Source organism: Populus alba, chromosome 17 (genome assembly GCF_005239225.2).
Source record: "Populus alba chromosome 17, ASM523922v2, whole genome shotgun sequence".
NCBI lineage: Eukaryota > Viridiplantae > Streptophyta > Magnoliopsida > Malpighiales > Salicaceae > Populus > Populus alba.
The window spans coordinates 10,119,677-10,136,087 of record NC_133300.1 but is presented as its reverse complement, the minus strand read 5'-3'; the positions used below and the strand labels follow the sequence as shown (position 1 = coordinate 10,136,087).

Here is a 16,411-nt window from a genome sequence, read left to right as displayed (position 1 = left end):
CATAAATCCCAACAACTTACCGGATTTCACCCCAAATGAACACTTTGCTGGGTTAAGCCTCAACTTATATTTCCTTAGCCTTTCAAACAATTTCTTCAATATTTGGACATGATTCTCTCCATCTCTAGATTTAGCAATCATGTCATCCACATATACTTCAATCTCTTTGTGCATCATATCGTGAAACAAAGTCACCATAGCCCTTGGGTAGGTGGCCCTAGCATTCTTTAAACCAAATGGCATGACTTTGTAGCAAAAGGTTCCCCATAGTGTTACAAAGGTTATCTTCTCCTTATCCTCTTGTGCCATTTTTATCTGATTGTAACCTTCAACCCATCTATGAAGGAATATGTGGAGCTGTGTGCTGTATTATCAACTAACATATCTATGTGTGGTAAAGGGAAATTATCTTTAGGGCTAGCCTGGTTTAAGTCCCTAAAGTCCATAAAAACTCTGATTTTACCTTCCTTTTTGGGTACCACCACTATGTTTGACACCCATTGTGGATATTGACTACTTCCAAAAAACCAGCATTCCATTGTTTTTCAATTTCTGCCTTTACTTTGATTAAGATCACCGGATGAGTTCTCCTTAACTTCTGCTTAATCGACTTCCATCCTTCCACCAATGGTATCCTATGTACTACAATATCCGTATCCAAACCAGGCATATCCTCATAGGACTAGGCAAAGACATCTACGTAATCTCGGAGCAGTGCAATCAACTCTTCCTTCTCTTCAGAGGTGATTAAAGTCCCTATTTTCAACTCTCACTTGATTTCTTCATTACCTACATTTATGGTTTCAAGTTCCTCTTTAGCGAGCCTCCAAGCCTGTTCGTGTTGTTCTATTAATTTTGTGAATTCCCATATGTTATTTTCATCCCATTCTTCCTCTTCTACAACTACTATGTATTCTTTAAAGTTTGGCTATTCGTTCTCAGTGTAAAGTGCAGGTGTTTGTTATGGAAGATCCGCTTTCAGAGTTTCTGAAAGCGGAAAGTGATGTGTAAATGCAAAGTAAAAACATAAAGATGAACTTTTGAAAATGCATGATCTCATTAAAAGGAAAAGTTTGGCTAGAAAAACAAGGATAAAATCCAATTGACATTTGGAACCTTGATTGTCAAGAAAAAAGTGAAAAAGGCAAACAATAAAATATCATGATCAAACAAGCATTGTTAATTAAATTTTGAACACCAATGGAGCTTCTTGGGTCTCCCAATTTTGGAACATCTCTTCCTTGGGTAGCTTTTGAATGAAGGTCTTAATTTCAAGATGCTTTTAGCTTAGGCTTATTTGGATGCAAAACAATATTATGGAGCATACATCCTAAGGATAGGTTCTAGTTTCTTTATGTGAGACATAGGGTAGGTTTACTACTTGGTCTCTAAAAAGGGTCTCTTGCTGTCCTAGTGATCACCCTCATAAAGGCAATATGGAGGTTCAGAAAATAGTGGGATGGCACGTTTACAAATCACTATCAGTCTAAACACTTAGCAAAAAGTTGGGGTTTACACAAACTTAAACCTTGACTTAAGTCATAAGGCAAGCTGCTAGTCCCCCACTTAACTTAAAATTTAATGTGTGTGCTCTCAAAAAAGAAAATAATAATAAAGTGATGAATGACTACACTATGTATGATAGAATGTCAAAGCTAAAGCTTTTAAACAAAGTATCATTCATTGTAAAAAAAAAACAACAACACATAGCATAAAAAAAACAATTACCAAGCTTAATTCAAGGGTCCCTAGTGGAGTTGTCATTCTGTCGCACGTCACCCGCGCGGCGTCTGATAGTGATTTTTTTGTTTGCTTTGCTTGATTGGTTTTTTGGAGTCACCACCTAGTATTATGGTCACTAGGAACCCTAACTGGTCTTTTAGAGATTCTAAGGTAAGGGATTGGTTGTGTAAATGAAAGGTATTAACACCCCTAGTACACCCTACCTAAGGTAAGCTGCTCGGTGTTTGGTTTGCCTTATAATTGCTATGGTGTTAGTGTTCTCTTGATTAATTTTCCTAGGATAGATTTGCTATGATGAATGGATTTGGCCAATATCGATCATACCTTTAGATATGTCTATAAAGTGCCAAGGAGAACCAATGGAGATCTCTTGAAATCTGTGTTTGATTCAAATTAAATTTATTAAGATAGAAATCCAAAGAGATTCCATGTGCTTTAAAAACTCATTTTTTCCTTAGTATTTCAAGACTTTACGACTCGTAAATCGTAAGGAGGAGGGACAAAAATTTAGAAATCTAAGGAAAATCAGGGCACTTTAAAAGCCTATTTTTACCTTAGTGTTTCATATCCTTACGGCTCGTAAACCGTGAGAGTAAAAAATTGAAATGTCCTCGATTATAATTGAGGCTTCTTTCAAGGATGTTTAATGAATTATTATTCCCATAAAATTATTTTGGATATTTACCACTTAAGGTTTCTTTATCCAAATATTAACAGTGAATAATAACAAGTTATTCCCAATAATATTTGGATATTCATCCCTTTGGGATTTCTTTATCCAAACATTAACGGTGAATAATAAATGAATTCCCCCCAAAATAAATTTTTTGTATTTTTGAAATATTGGCCAATACTCTTTGGATTTTTACAAACATGTTGTAAAATCAAGAAATGCAAGAAAATAATTTTTGTTGTGTTTAAGAAATCCATGCAAAAACACATTTTTAAAACTTCCAATATATTTTTTTAAAAGAACGTTCAAATCATGTTAGGGTATTGGCTGTATGCAACACACAAAAACATTTTTTATATTTTCTTTGTCACAAACACAAACATTACATTCAATCACAATTAAAGTTAAAAAAAACTACATATTAGTTAAATTCTTAAGGCTTTAATAAATCAGTTATTAAATCCCAAAAAATATATAGAAACATATTATTATATTTTCACGAGAAATACAACATGATTTTATTTATCCTTTATATACTTGACTATATACAAATTAAAACATTAAATAGCTTGAGGGTTGTTTTTTCTGGCATGTTAGACCTCTTTTAGCATGTTCTTGGGCCTAAAGGAAGATTTTTTTCAGTAGAGATCAGTGTAAAAGAGATGTTTGTTTAATGTATTGATGATAAGGCTATTACCTCTCTGTTATTAGACTACTAGCTGTTAGATGGGCAACAATTACGTGACCTATTGCTTTTCAAGGTGCTGTACTCTTCTAGGATGATCTAAGATACAAAGATGTCAAATATTTTTTAGGGTTCTTAGGCCTTTCCTCTTGGTAACCACCATCTTGCCAATATAGGACTCCATTCACATCCATCCGTGGATCAACTCTCTAACTCATTATATTTGGAAAGGTCACTCTTTAGGAAAATTCGTGATTGACTTGGCTTAGAAGACACATAAGGATACCAGACCTGAGGACATTATGCACCATTTACTCTAGTTCTCGAGCCATACCCAACAACATTCTTTCATCTTCTGGCTTTATTCCTTGGGTTGACTTTATATTATATACAGGTTGCATATGCTTCACATCATTCCCTTCTCGGTATGTATCCTTTGTGATTTGCATGTAGAGATTCATGACCATCTATTCTTTGAGTGCCCCTTTTTAACCTCGATTTGGGGAGATATCTTTGGTGTGAATCTCATTTTATGGCCATCTATGACATGGAAACCTCTACTTTAGTAAGCATCCTTACACCTCCAAAAGAGAAAGAAGTTCACACATATTCTAGCTTGATTAGTCCTCTCCCCATAATCTATTTCTCATATTTTCTAGACTCATTGAGATGTTTGCTCATAGATTTTTGATTTAATTAGATCCTGATTTGTAGACTTGTATCCTGGAATTTAGGTTCCAACTCAACTTAGGGCCATTTGGAGGCTCCCAAGATGACTATCTTTCTACTCCAACTGCTAGTTAGTTTTTGCCTGCAGTACCGGTGAACCGGTTCCTGAGTTTTTTAGACTTTTGTTTTTCTAATTTTTGAGCTTCTTCTTTAGCTTTTGATTTGTTTTTATTTTACCTTAAGGTCTTTGATTCAAGTAACAAAACTATATACTTCTTGGTGCATGCTTCTCGTATTTTGTATAATTTTTTTTCTTTTTATACAATTTACCTTTATATATAAAAAAAATATTCAGACTAATTAGTTCCATTTAGGGTTTCCTTTTTTATTTTTGGGAAAAATATGGGACTCTTTATTTCATTCATAAAATTCACCTATTTAATTTAGAATATTCTATTTCATATATATATATATATATATATATTAGTCCTTTATATTTCTTTAAATTTTTTGTAGGATTGAGTTGAATGCTTTAAAAGTTTTCAAAACGATACTAACTAAATGTATTAGTTTGGCAGGAGAAAATTATATATTTAGTACCCAATTTTATTTTAATATAAGATATAAACTTTTTTATTGTTTTCTATTTGAATGCCCATTCTTACTTTATGTATGGGTGTTGATGTGTCTTTTATCTCATTACTTATGGTAAAGAAAAAAAAAAACAAGACGAATGAGTACCAATGTAAAAATTATGAAAAAGAAAAAAAGAAAGGTAAAGATGACAAAAAGAGAATAGAGTGAAAACTAAAATTCAATGTTTGAACCTCAAATGCCTATATTTTAGAAATAAAATTTAATATCAAGATCCATTTAACTTGGAGTGGATTTAATTTTATTTTTAAGATGTAGTAGCCTTATACCCGAGCTACATTGCGGGTAGCATAAGTGAGTTTTTAAGTTAACGCAAGAGAAGAAGATTACTACATTATAGCTGCGTTTTCATGTATCATAATTTTTTCAATTGAGAAATGAAAAGATGTTTATGTTAACACTAATTAAATACTAAAACCAGAACTTAATATTCGAAATTGAAGTACAAGATAGATACAAATGCAAAATTTTATATTGATTTTTCTTTTCTTTTATATGTTTTTATTTGTTTCTTTTTTAGAGAGTAATTGTCATAGCTAATAATGAAAGACTTATTTCTATAAAAACATAATTCAAATGCAATTAATTGATATATATATATATATATATATATATATATATATATATATATAAACTAATCTCTTGAAAGCGTTATAAAAAAATATAAATAGATTAATCACTATTTAAAAAAAGCTAAATAAAAAAAACTCTTGTTTTTTTTAAAAAAGAAAGGGCATTAATCAATATTAAAATAGGAAACAATGCAAAGAAAAAAAAATAAAAAAAAAATAAATGAATTAAAGAGGCAAATATTGATGGGCTTAACAAGCCAGCCAATACGTCCATCCTCAAAAGAAAAAGCCTTGTCACGCTAGGCCTTTTTTTCTCTATTTTCTCTAGGATTTTTTTAAATAATCATGTGACAAGTTGCATGTTGGTAAATTTTTTGATGACCTTTAGTGACTGAAAAATTAGAGCAAAACTTTCAAACTCAAAAAACTTCTTTTTTTTTTTTTGCTTGTTTTCACTTGAAAACACAAAAAACCCATAAAAATCTTGATAAACCAATTACCAACCCCAAGTCATTTCATAAGATAAACATTAAACCAAATGAACAAAATCTATTTTTTCTAGCATGTTCAATGAGGAAAAAAAACAACTTTATTAAACCCCTCTTGAGAAGACAAACGTATTCATATAAATATTATTTTTTTTATGATTGAAATGTGATGAACTCAACACTTTCTCTCTCTTCTAAAAACTTTTCAATGATTTTCTCTCCTCCTTCATCAACTAAGGATTAAAAGTGAAGAAAATGAAGTTATGTATTAAAACAATGAGAAGTTCAAGGACTAAAATGAAAAAATAACATTGTTCCCGGGCACACATTGTAGATCGCAAGAATCCCTTCAATTGGGTTAGGAACATGGAAGGCTGCCCCTGGTGTGGTTGGTGATGCTGTCACTTTTAATGCCTATCAATATCTTTGGATTGATTTTCATGAGGTTTTTGTGTTGAATAGATAACAACTAATTTTTCAACTAATGCTTATAGTGGTCTGCGTGTGAAATAATTATGATGCAGGTGGGTTATAGACACATTGACTATGCCCAACTTTACTGCAACGAGATAGAGGTGATGTTTCCCATAATTGTTTATTCCTCCTTCATTTGAGCAATGTAAGTGGTCATTGCTCTACTGCTATATAACGTATGGGATTAGATAGTTGATTGTCTAATGCTTACAAGGTACAAATAACAAAATAGATTGTGTCAACTCACTATGCTTGACAATGGTGTTGCATAAATATTGAAAATACCTTTTTAAGTCTTGGAAGATGAAATGGTCGGCCATTTTGTTGTTTTTATTGCTCTCTGCATCAAGCATATTCGTGTAATTCTTTGTGCTTTATCCATCTATTAATTCCTTTCATAATGTTTGGCCTTCTGTCACCGAAACATTTGGCTTGAACAGGCAAGGTCAAGGCCTTCATTAATGCCAGCGAGTGATGTAAACTTGCTGATATGTGAATTAATTCATCCTTGTGTTCCAGTTTTGTGGTGATAAGGAAAAAAATAAAACAAAACAAAAGATTAATCTATCTTGAGAATTAGTTGATGGTTTTTCAGATTGGTTGTGCATTGAAGAAGCTATTTGATGATAGTGTAGTGAAGCGTGAAGAATTGTGGATCACCTCCAAACTCTGGTATGCAAGAGTGATTTATTGTAAGAATATATTAGACTTCTTAAGTTGAAAATTTCAGTAACAAGATATCAAGATTGCAATATCAACTAAATTTGTGTAGGTTGTTTCATAATACACAATGATCTGTAGGTGCAAAGAACAAGCACCGGAAGATGTGTCAGGGGCATTAGATAAAACTTTGCATGAGTTACAAGTTGATTATGTAGATCTATATCTAGCATGTATACATATTGAGTTATACTTGTTATTAGTCTTATGCATTAAATTTTCTGGGTCTGCCTTTCAATAATTTTTGAAGTAAAATCCTGAGTCATAACATTTATTTCTTGGTCAAACATTCTTGAATTGTTTTTCATAATCTTGAAGATCCACTGGCTAGTAAGCATGAAGAAGGGTTCTATTGGCTATGAACCCGAAAACCTTACCTAACCTGACATTCTGGCTTATTGGAGAGAAATAGAGGCACTTTATGAATCTAGCAAGGCTCGTGCTATTAGAGTCAACAACTTCTCATCAAAGAAGCTTGGAGATCTTCTAGTAGCTGCACGGGTCTATCCTGCTGTGAACCAAGTGAACTGTCACCCTGTATGACACCAACCAAAGGTTCACGCAATCCTGTCACACGTCACCCGTGCGGTGTCTGATGGCGATTTTTTTGTTTGTTTTGCTTGATTGGTTCTTTGGAGTCGCCACCTAGTATTATGGTACTAGGAACCCTAACTGGTCTTTTAGAGATTCTAAGGCAAGGGACTGGTTGCGTAAAGGGAAGGTATTAACACCCCTAGTATGCCCTACCTAAGATAAGATGCTTGGTGTTTGGTTTGCCTTATAATTGCTATGGTGTTAGTGTTCTCTTAATTAATTTTCCTAGGATAGATTTGCTATGATGAATGGATTGGGTTCAAAGTTTAAAAGCAAGAACCCTTGGCCAATACGGATCATACCTTTAGATATGTCTATAAAGTGCCAAGGAGAACCAATGCAGATCTCTTGAAATCTGTGTTTGATTCAAACTAAATTTGTTAAAAATCCAAGGAGATTCCATGTGCTTTAAAAGCTCACTTTTTCCTTAGTATTTCAAGAGTTTGCGACTCATAAATCGCAAGGAGGGACAAAAATTTAGAAATCTAAGGAAAATCAGGGCACTTTAAAAGCCTATTTTTGCCTTAGTGTTTCATATCCTTACGACTCGTAAACTGTGAGAGTAAAAATTTGAAATGTCCTCAATTATAATTGAGGCTTCTTTCAAGGATGTTTAATGACTTATTATTCCCAGAAAATTATTTTGGATATTTACCACTTAAGGTTTCTTTATACAAATATTAACGGTGAATAATAAATGAATTCCCCCCAAAATAAGATTTTTGTATTTTTGAAATATTGGCCAATACCCTTTGGAGTTTTACAAACATGTTGTAAAATCAAGAACTGTAAGAAAATAATTTTTGTTGTGTTTAAGAAATCCATGCAAAAACACATTTTTAAAACTTCAATATATCTTTTTTAAAGAACGTTCAAATCATGTTAGGGTATTGGCCGTATGCAACACACAAAAACATTTTTTATATTTTTTTTGTCATAAACACAAACATTACATTCAATCACAATTATAGTTAAAAAAGAAAACTACATATTAATCAAATTCTTAAGGCTTTAATAAATCATTTACTAAATCCCAAAAAATATATAGAAACATATTCTTATATTTTCATGGGAAATACAACATGATTTTATTTATCCTTCAGATACTTGACTAAATACAAATTAAAACTTTAAATTCAATTTTTGTCTTTTAAATTTTATAAGTCAATAACATACATAAAAAATACAAACACGCACATATCTCTATTTTTTTTATTATTATTTTTTCCCCACATTTACAAGTTACAAATCACAAAAATTCAAAATAAATCAAACAACACAGTACACAATTCAAAAATTACATAATAGCCCCTAAAAAATCCAGGAAAACTGATGGGAAGGCTTCCACACCACAAAACAGTGGCGACGTGTCTCCTTCACGCGCCACCGCCACGCTTCACGCGCCACCGCGAGGAAGAAAATGGAAACAATGGGATTTGGCTCATCGTCACTTGCAAAAGAAGAAAAAAAACACAGGCAGTTGATTTCATTTGGGTATTTTTTAGATCTATTTAAAAGCATTATGGTCTCTCCTCCTAGTTTGTCCTACTTTCTATCGATGTCAGATCGGGCGATTGGGGTAGCTATGGGGCTAGCATTGCTATTGTGCGCGTGGTCGCTGAAGCTGCTCTTGAGATGGGAGTGGCTGTTCGGTCGGTGATGGGGCTGTGTGGTTTGCCGTGTTTGGGCCACCGTGGGAAGCGAAAAGCTAGGTCTGCTGTTGACCGATTGTTGTGAAGGAGACCGAAAGAAAAGAAGATCTGTTGAAATGGGGGGAGCTCCGCTGGTTTTTATGACAGCCGAATGGGTCAGCGCCTATGAGGGGGAGAGGGAGATTGTGGCTGAGGGGCTGTGGCAACTCAAGAGAAGATGGGTTGCAGGGTCTGTCAGGTTAGCAGGGACACCACTGCTTGGAGGAGGAGCTGATGGAAAAAATCAGGAGAAAAGAGGCAGGTGAGGGGCTGAAGGTTTGTGCTGGTTTGGGAGAGAAATGAGAGGAGGTTGAGGAAGAGGTGGCTGCTGGAGGCTTGGGGTTTAGCTCTTGGTATGTGATTGTGCATCAAAAGTATCATTAAGTCGTTTATTTTACATATGTATTTATTGTTTTTATTTGGGTTTTTTATAATAAGTGATGTGCTTTTTAGTAATGAAGTTTCTTTTAATGTTTCGATAGGTTTTTGAAGCTTAAATGAATTATTTCAGAAAATTCAACATCGGAATTTGGAACAAAGAATTGAAGAGAAATTTAGTTGAAGATTGAAGCAAATCTTGGTTCAAATAAGTGCTCCAAATTTGCCCAAAAAATCAATTTTATTCCAATTCTAGAAAAGAATATCATATGATCTATTTTAAGCCCAAACTTGCCTTATGTTGTGTGCAAACTTCAACCATCAAACACTCAAGGTTTCAATGTCAATCTTAGCCCAAATAATAGGTACATTTGTATACTTATTTGATGCTTAAATTCAGCCCCAAATCAGCCTCCAAATCAGCCCAAGCACAATCCATGATCTTACATGTCCACACAACAAATAACATTTGATTTATTTTGGGCAATTCATTGATCCAACAGAGCAAGCACATGGATGGAAAGCTGGAGGGGACATTGTGACATTATTTTGGGTCAAAAAGAAGAAAGAGACAGCTCATAAAGGAGGAATAAAAACGTGCACCAAAGTGTTCTCCAAGCTGGCCTGATTTGATTTTCCAGAACAACTTTCAGTGTTTTGCCCATAACTTTTGACTCAGATGTCTAAATGATCTGTTCTTTAATTATCTGGAAAGATAACAGAATTTCCTATAAATATGTCTCTAATAGCCATCTCCAAATGAGGCTTCTAATAGGGTCGTATTTCTGTCCAAAGTTAGAGTCAGATTTGTGTCCGAATTTTTACTGAAATTGTGTTGTGTTCTTCTTTGTAGATTTCGGTTCTTTAGTTTGTAAGACTTTTTATTTCAGTTTGATTCAAGTTATTTCATGTTTATTAAAGTGTTCTTATATATAATCATGGTTCGCTAATCTCTTTCTTGGATTCAAATCAAGGATGATGGTGATTGAGGTGAGTTCTTTAAGATATGAATGAATCTTAATGTTTATCTTCTATTTTCTTCATGAATGTTTTATTATTGCAAAGAAATTTTAGAAATCATTTAGGTAATGTTATAATCTTGAATTTTGATGCACAAACCTTAGTTTTGGTATAGAGATTGCTTGATTCAATGTCTTACTTAATATGAAAGTACTTGTTCATTCTTAAGTAATAATCAATCTTCATCTTTTTAAACTTTATTGTAATATCTTCCGATCTAATATCACCATCGTTGATATTAGGTTGAGTTATCTTATATATGTTGAAGAAATCACCAACACATCACCATTAAAATTGATTTGGACCAAGACTTACTTTTTCTTGTCATTTAAAATCTATTTACACTTTTTCATCTTTGAAAACAAATCCATCAATTATTTTCAACCAAGTTATTGTTAATTTAATTTCACTTGAGTTTTTTTTTGTTACCTAGCTTAATTTCCAGATCTAGCTCTCTGTGGATATGACCTCGATCTTACCAAGTTAATTGCTACATTGCACACTCGTGCACTTGCGAGTTAAAACAAGCCGATCATAAAAAGCGACCAAGCAATTTTGGCGTCGTTGCCGGGGAGCTAGCAAGCAAAGGTAACAAAAACAAAAAAAAATCATATAAATAAAAAATCAAATGGCTGGTTGTACCGCCTAAAAAATAAAATTGACCTCAAGTTTTCAGATATTGGACTGTGGACTGGACTATTAATCGTTGGATTTTGGTTGGTTCAACCATTTTTCTTTTATTGTCTATTCTAATTAGTTTCTAATATTTATTGTAAGGCTGGTTTTACCACCTCTTGTTTATTTTATTTTGTTGTTATTATTTCTTTTATATTTATTGTCTGAAGTGCTTGGCTGGTATTACCACCTCTTGTTTATTTTATTTTATTTTATTTTGTTGTTATTATTTCTCTTATATTTATTGTTTGAAGTGCTTGGCCGGTATTACCGCCTTTTTATTCATGCTTGTTATAATTATCTTTTAATGTTTATTGTTGTTAATATTGCTTATTAGTTGGAGAGTGCATTTCTTAATTTGTTGTATTTTTATTTTTGAGCTATTACTTTATCTTTTACGTCTTATTTACTTTTATTTGCAATTTTTTTTCCCTTTCCTTTCATATTCATATAATTGTTATATTATTATTATTTTTATCATGGCTAATGTTGAAGATGTAGAGGGTGAAGGGAGTGTTCAAGGTAATGGACCTCCACAATTCAATGATCAACCTAATTTTTGAACTCTTAGAGAGTATCTTCACCCGGCTAGACAAAGTACACCTTTGTGTATTATCTTGCCTCTTAACCAACAAGCTTTCAATTTGAAACCGGACATGATTCAACTTCTTCCTACATTTCACGGTATGGATTCTGAAAATCCATACATACATATTAAAGACTTTGAAGAGGTATGTAATACTTTTATTGATAGAACATGCACCGAGGAAACCATTCGGCTTAAATTGTTCCCATTCTCTCTAAAGGATAAAGCCAAGCTTTGGCTAAACTCCTTACGTCCTAGGTCTATAGGTACATGGAGAGAAATGCAAGCTGAATTTTTGAAAAAATACTTCCCCACTCATAGGACGGTAGCCTTACAACGTCAAATGATGAATTTTTCTTGTAGTCCAAATGAGTCATTTCACCAAGCTTGGGAAAGGTTCAAAGACTTGTTAAATGCATGCCCCCCACCATGGTTTTGAGATGTGGAGGTTAGTGAGTTTCTTCTACGACTCTCTTACCGCAAATTTTGAAAAGCTAGTGTCAACCATGTGTAATGGTGAGTTTTATGACAAAGAACCAAGTTAATGATTTTAATGACCTGCCCACATAGTCAAATCGGTCTATTTTCATGGGCTACCTGCCCTTTTGATTGGGTTAACCTAAGATCCCATCTAGCATTCTCCTTTAACCCGAAGCAAAGTCAGCGTGTAACTTGGTCAACCCTAAAATCATGTTGACACTAGCTTAAAGCCAAGGATCACCCTCCTTAAAACAATAACATACAGAAATCTAAGCTACCTTAGCCCTAGAATAAAAAAAGAGAATAACCCTTCTAGAGAAAGACAACTAAAATGCTCTCAATTCTCATTATAATAGAACAAGGTAGAATAAACATAAAATACCACTATACTTGGATCGAAAAGAGAACAAATTTGATCAGTTAAAGATGTTCAATATAAGTAAGAGAAGTTGAAGTCCATAACTTAATCATTGAGAGAATTCGCTCAACCAAAGACATGCAATCATTATGTTTAGTCCAGTAGAGATCAAAGAGACTCTCGGATACATCAACGACAAATAACCCGACTTAAAAACCAAAAGAATCTGCAAAGAAGGTCCAAGTTCATCATCAACACCTAATAAGAAAGCTTGGCTTTTTGCTAGATTTGTGACCAACCGAGACAACCTAGCAAAATCATCTAAGACCTTCCTCACAATCCCTACCAAATCCATATTTGCTCGACATAAAATCATAAGGTCATCGGCAAAGCATAAATGAATAATGGCATTTTCCTGACACTGCTAAGGTTGTCCAAAATGTTTTTCCATGAATTTTAAAAAATATATAAATATTAAAAATATTATATATTTTCGATAAAATCTAGTCAATTTCCATCATTTAATAACTTTCTGCACTTTTACTTTATTTTATTTTGGATGGCAAGATTGAAAAATAAAATAAAATAATAATAGATAATAATGAAAATAAAATTTAGGGAATGAAATTAGAGGCAATAAAGAAAAAAGAGGACTACGATGATTGTGAACTAAAGAATCAAGAAAAAAAATAAAATTATAGAGTTCCTAGTTCAAGGAAATAATATAAAAGTTTAGTATCATTTTGAGTTTGGGCTTTTTTTTTTTTTTAGACAAGCAAGACAATATAAATAAAGACAAAAAAAAAAACACATAGAAACTTAACCCTAGAAAAAGAAAAAAGCAAAAGCAAAGAAATAAAGACTAATTGCCGACAACCCTACCACCTAACAAAAAATAGAAACAACATGTCAGTAGCATTGCCAAATTCCGACCAAAATCGACCACCATGTCAGTAGCAACAACCCCTACCACTTCCAATCAGATGCATCTCTAGCAATGCCACCAAATCAACCCCACAAACTCAAATCGACATCTTGCTTTTTCATCTCATCCACCATACTATCACAACCATAAATCCAATAGACCAAACGTAATAAACCCACCAAAATCATTTGCCTTATCCCTTGAATCCGATTGAACCATCCTAAAAAATCTTGCCCTTCAACCTGGATCAAACAATACACCCATAAAAGGCCCTAAATACACCCAACAGTAGCCATGATTTGAAACCCCTTTTTATTCAAGGATCTCATAATTGTTTTCATCGTTTTTGTTGTTGTTTTGTATAAATCTAATCACAATGAGTGACCACCACGTGTCATCATCTCAGAACTCAAGTCTTACTTTTATGAGTGACCACTATGAGCTGCCCTTGCCTCCTTTCATTCCAACATCTTTTGTCCATCCACTCCCAAAGGTCAAATTAGAACGTCAATGCATTAATTCACTTGCTTAGATGAGTTTGCAATGTGTAATTGTTTTATAAGTGTATATGTTGCATTTGTCCTAATTAATTTATTTGTGTTGAATAATTTGTAATATGTGATTGATTTTATATGTATAGATATATTCGTTTGTATATTATAAGAATTATGCTTCAATTTTCCTTAAATGATTTTATAATTTTTCTTTCTTTCTCTTAGGTGATTTTTGTTGGTTGTCGTCATTCAAGGATGGTTGTCGTCTATCCTCGAGAAATTTAAGTGTTCTGCCCCAAGCTAGCAATCATAAAATCTTAGACTCTCACTAAAATTTTACAAGGTATTATTAACCAATGTAGATTCTCCTAGTCTATACTTTTTGCACCTTACAGGCCTTGAGATGAACTTTTAAGGTTCATTTTCCTAAGCGATGAAGGATATTTTTAAAACCAATAGGCTAATCATCCTACTTAAACATAATAGCTAGAACCATATTTAGGATATCCCCGTACAATCTTACTAGCCAAGGCAACTAAAACCATAAAATATAACTAAGAGCAATTCCATCCAAAGGATGAATCCTTACATCCATAAGAGAGGGATTGTTTAAGCTATGATTTGTTTAAGCTCAAAAAAGTGAAATTATGATTTGATATAAGAAAAGCTTAAAACTTTGAGAAGATTACGAAAATAATGAAATCTTTTAGATAAGCGAATTTGTAAACATCAAGTGTTGTAAGATGTAAGATGGTTCACATGGAGTGAATAATAAGTGGTATTTATAATTAAAAAAACCTTCATGTAGTTCACTTAGTTGTTTTTGAACTTTTAGGTAAGGATGAACCCTTTTCCTAAGATTAAAAAGAGGAAGGTGATATTATAGGGTCTCAAAGCTCACACAACCAATTCTCAACTAAATGAGAAATTTGCTCTCATATATGGGACTACAAAGGGAAACTTGGTAGCCTAAGTAGAGTTTTAAGTAACTTATTATAGTTGAACTTAAGCACACAATAAGAGCCTATTATTGATGAAGAAGTTAGATTAGCTAGATTACCCATTCACAAATAGATGAAACTAGAACCTATCCTTTGGTTACCTTTAGGACATAGGGGCATACAACTATGTTTTTGTTTTCTTCTTTTCTGTAGTGTTAAAGTTGACAAAGACCATTCTTGATGTTTTCAAACAGGATAATGACAACTTCTAACAAGACTACCATCACAAAAATGCCAATTATGGATCTCCTAGTTGAATATGAGATACGACAACATCATGAGGAGAATTGTCTAAACTTGGAAAATGCATTAACTTCAACACTTAACGTTACTAGGAAGACCAAAGAAGTCACCAAGTTAAGGGCTGTTTTGAGAGGTTAAGCATGAAAGACCAAACTTTATTTAGTGAATGTTATAGGAGTTTAGCTAATCTGTTAAGGGTCCTTGTACAAGATGATGCTATCAAAACCATGGTTTTGTATTGGAAAATGAATTTGTGGTACTTTACATAGACCTAACTCATATAATAGAGAAATATCAAGCCGTGCTAGAATTTCCAAAGTAACTATACTGAAACTATACATATATCCAAGTGATGAAACTCCACATCTCCTAGAAGTTTAAGAAGTTCAATTAGGCTTGGAAGCCTAAGTTGAAGGCTGACATTAGAGATAAAGCTAAGGGATGGCCTTGGTCACAATGGAAACCAAGATTTTATACACACTCAAACTTGAAGTGCATAAAGATACTTACTTTAAACATTTTTTGTTTGGACTTATTCTTAGCTTTGAAACAAACAATGCCTTTTTTTTTTTTTTGAAACTCAAGTTGTTAATTCCATATTATTAGTTATTTCAAAAACCATTTAAAGCTTTAAACTACATCATAACAAATAAGACTAGTAAGGGCAGATGTTATACTTAGCTCTTACAAATCTTGATTGTAAGACATTTAAGGCCTGTAATGCTAGCATTTTTAGGAATAACATCAATGACTTTTGACACGACCAAAGGATTGATGTCTTCTCCCAAGTGCAGGAGTGTCGAAGTAATAAATAACCCGGCAAGACCGGGGTCGAACCACAGGGAGGTTAATTGTATAAATTATAAATAACAACACGATAACAACAACAACAATAACAACAATAATAATAGTAATACTAAGAGTAATAATAATAATACTCAGTACGTGGCGTTGTTATACCTGAGAATGATCTAAAAGATCGGGTCACAGGTTTCCAGCCTATATACTGAGTTTATGAAAATATTAAAGAGATATATTATATAATATAAACAGATTTCTGATGCGAATGAACAAGGCAAGACCAACAATGTCAGGATCCTTGATCAAACACAGAGCATACTTAACGTACATATAATATAACAAGAATGTAAATAATAATAATAGTAGTAGTAATAATAAAGAGAGCTTTGAGAGGTAAGGTTGATGTAAGGATTAAACAATAATAAAAACAAATGTCAAGGTTAGAGGATTCACTAATGGTATTTCAAATAAATATAATATAAACTCT

General features: G+C 33.0%; 1 long non-coding RNA gene and 1 pseudogene across 1 annotated transcript in view; one reads left to right on the top strand and one right to left on the bottom strand.

The window, feature by feature from the left end:
• Positions 1–16,411, bottom strand: part of LOC118058288 (uncharacterized) — an 82,374-nt gene that overhangs the window by 7,624 nt on the left and 58,339 nt on the right. The gene's annotated exons all lie outside the window — the stretch shown is intronic.
• On the top strand, positions 1,201–7,221 carry LOC118058283 (aldo-keto reductase family 4 member C10-like; annotated as a pseudogene).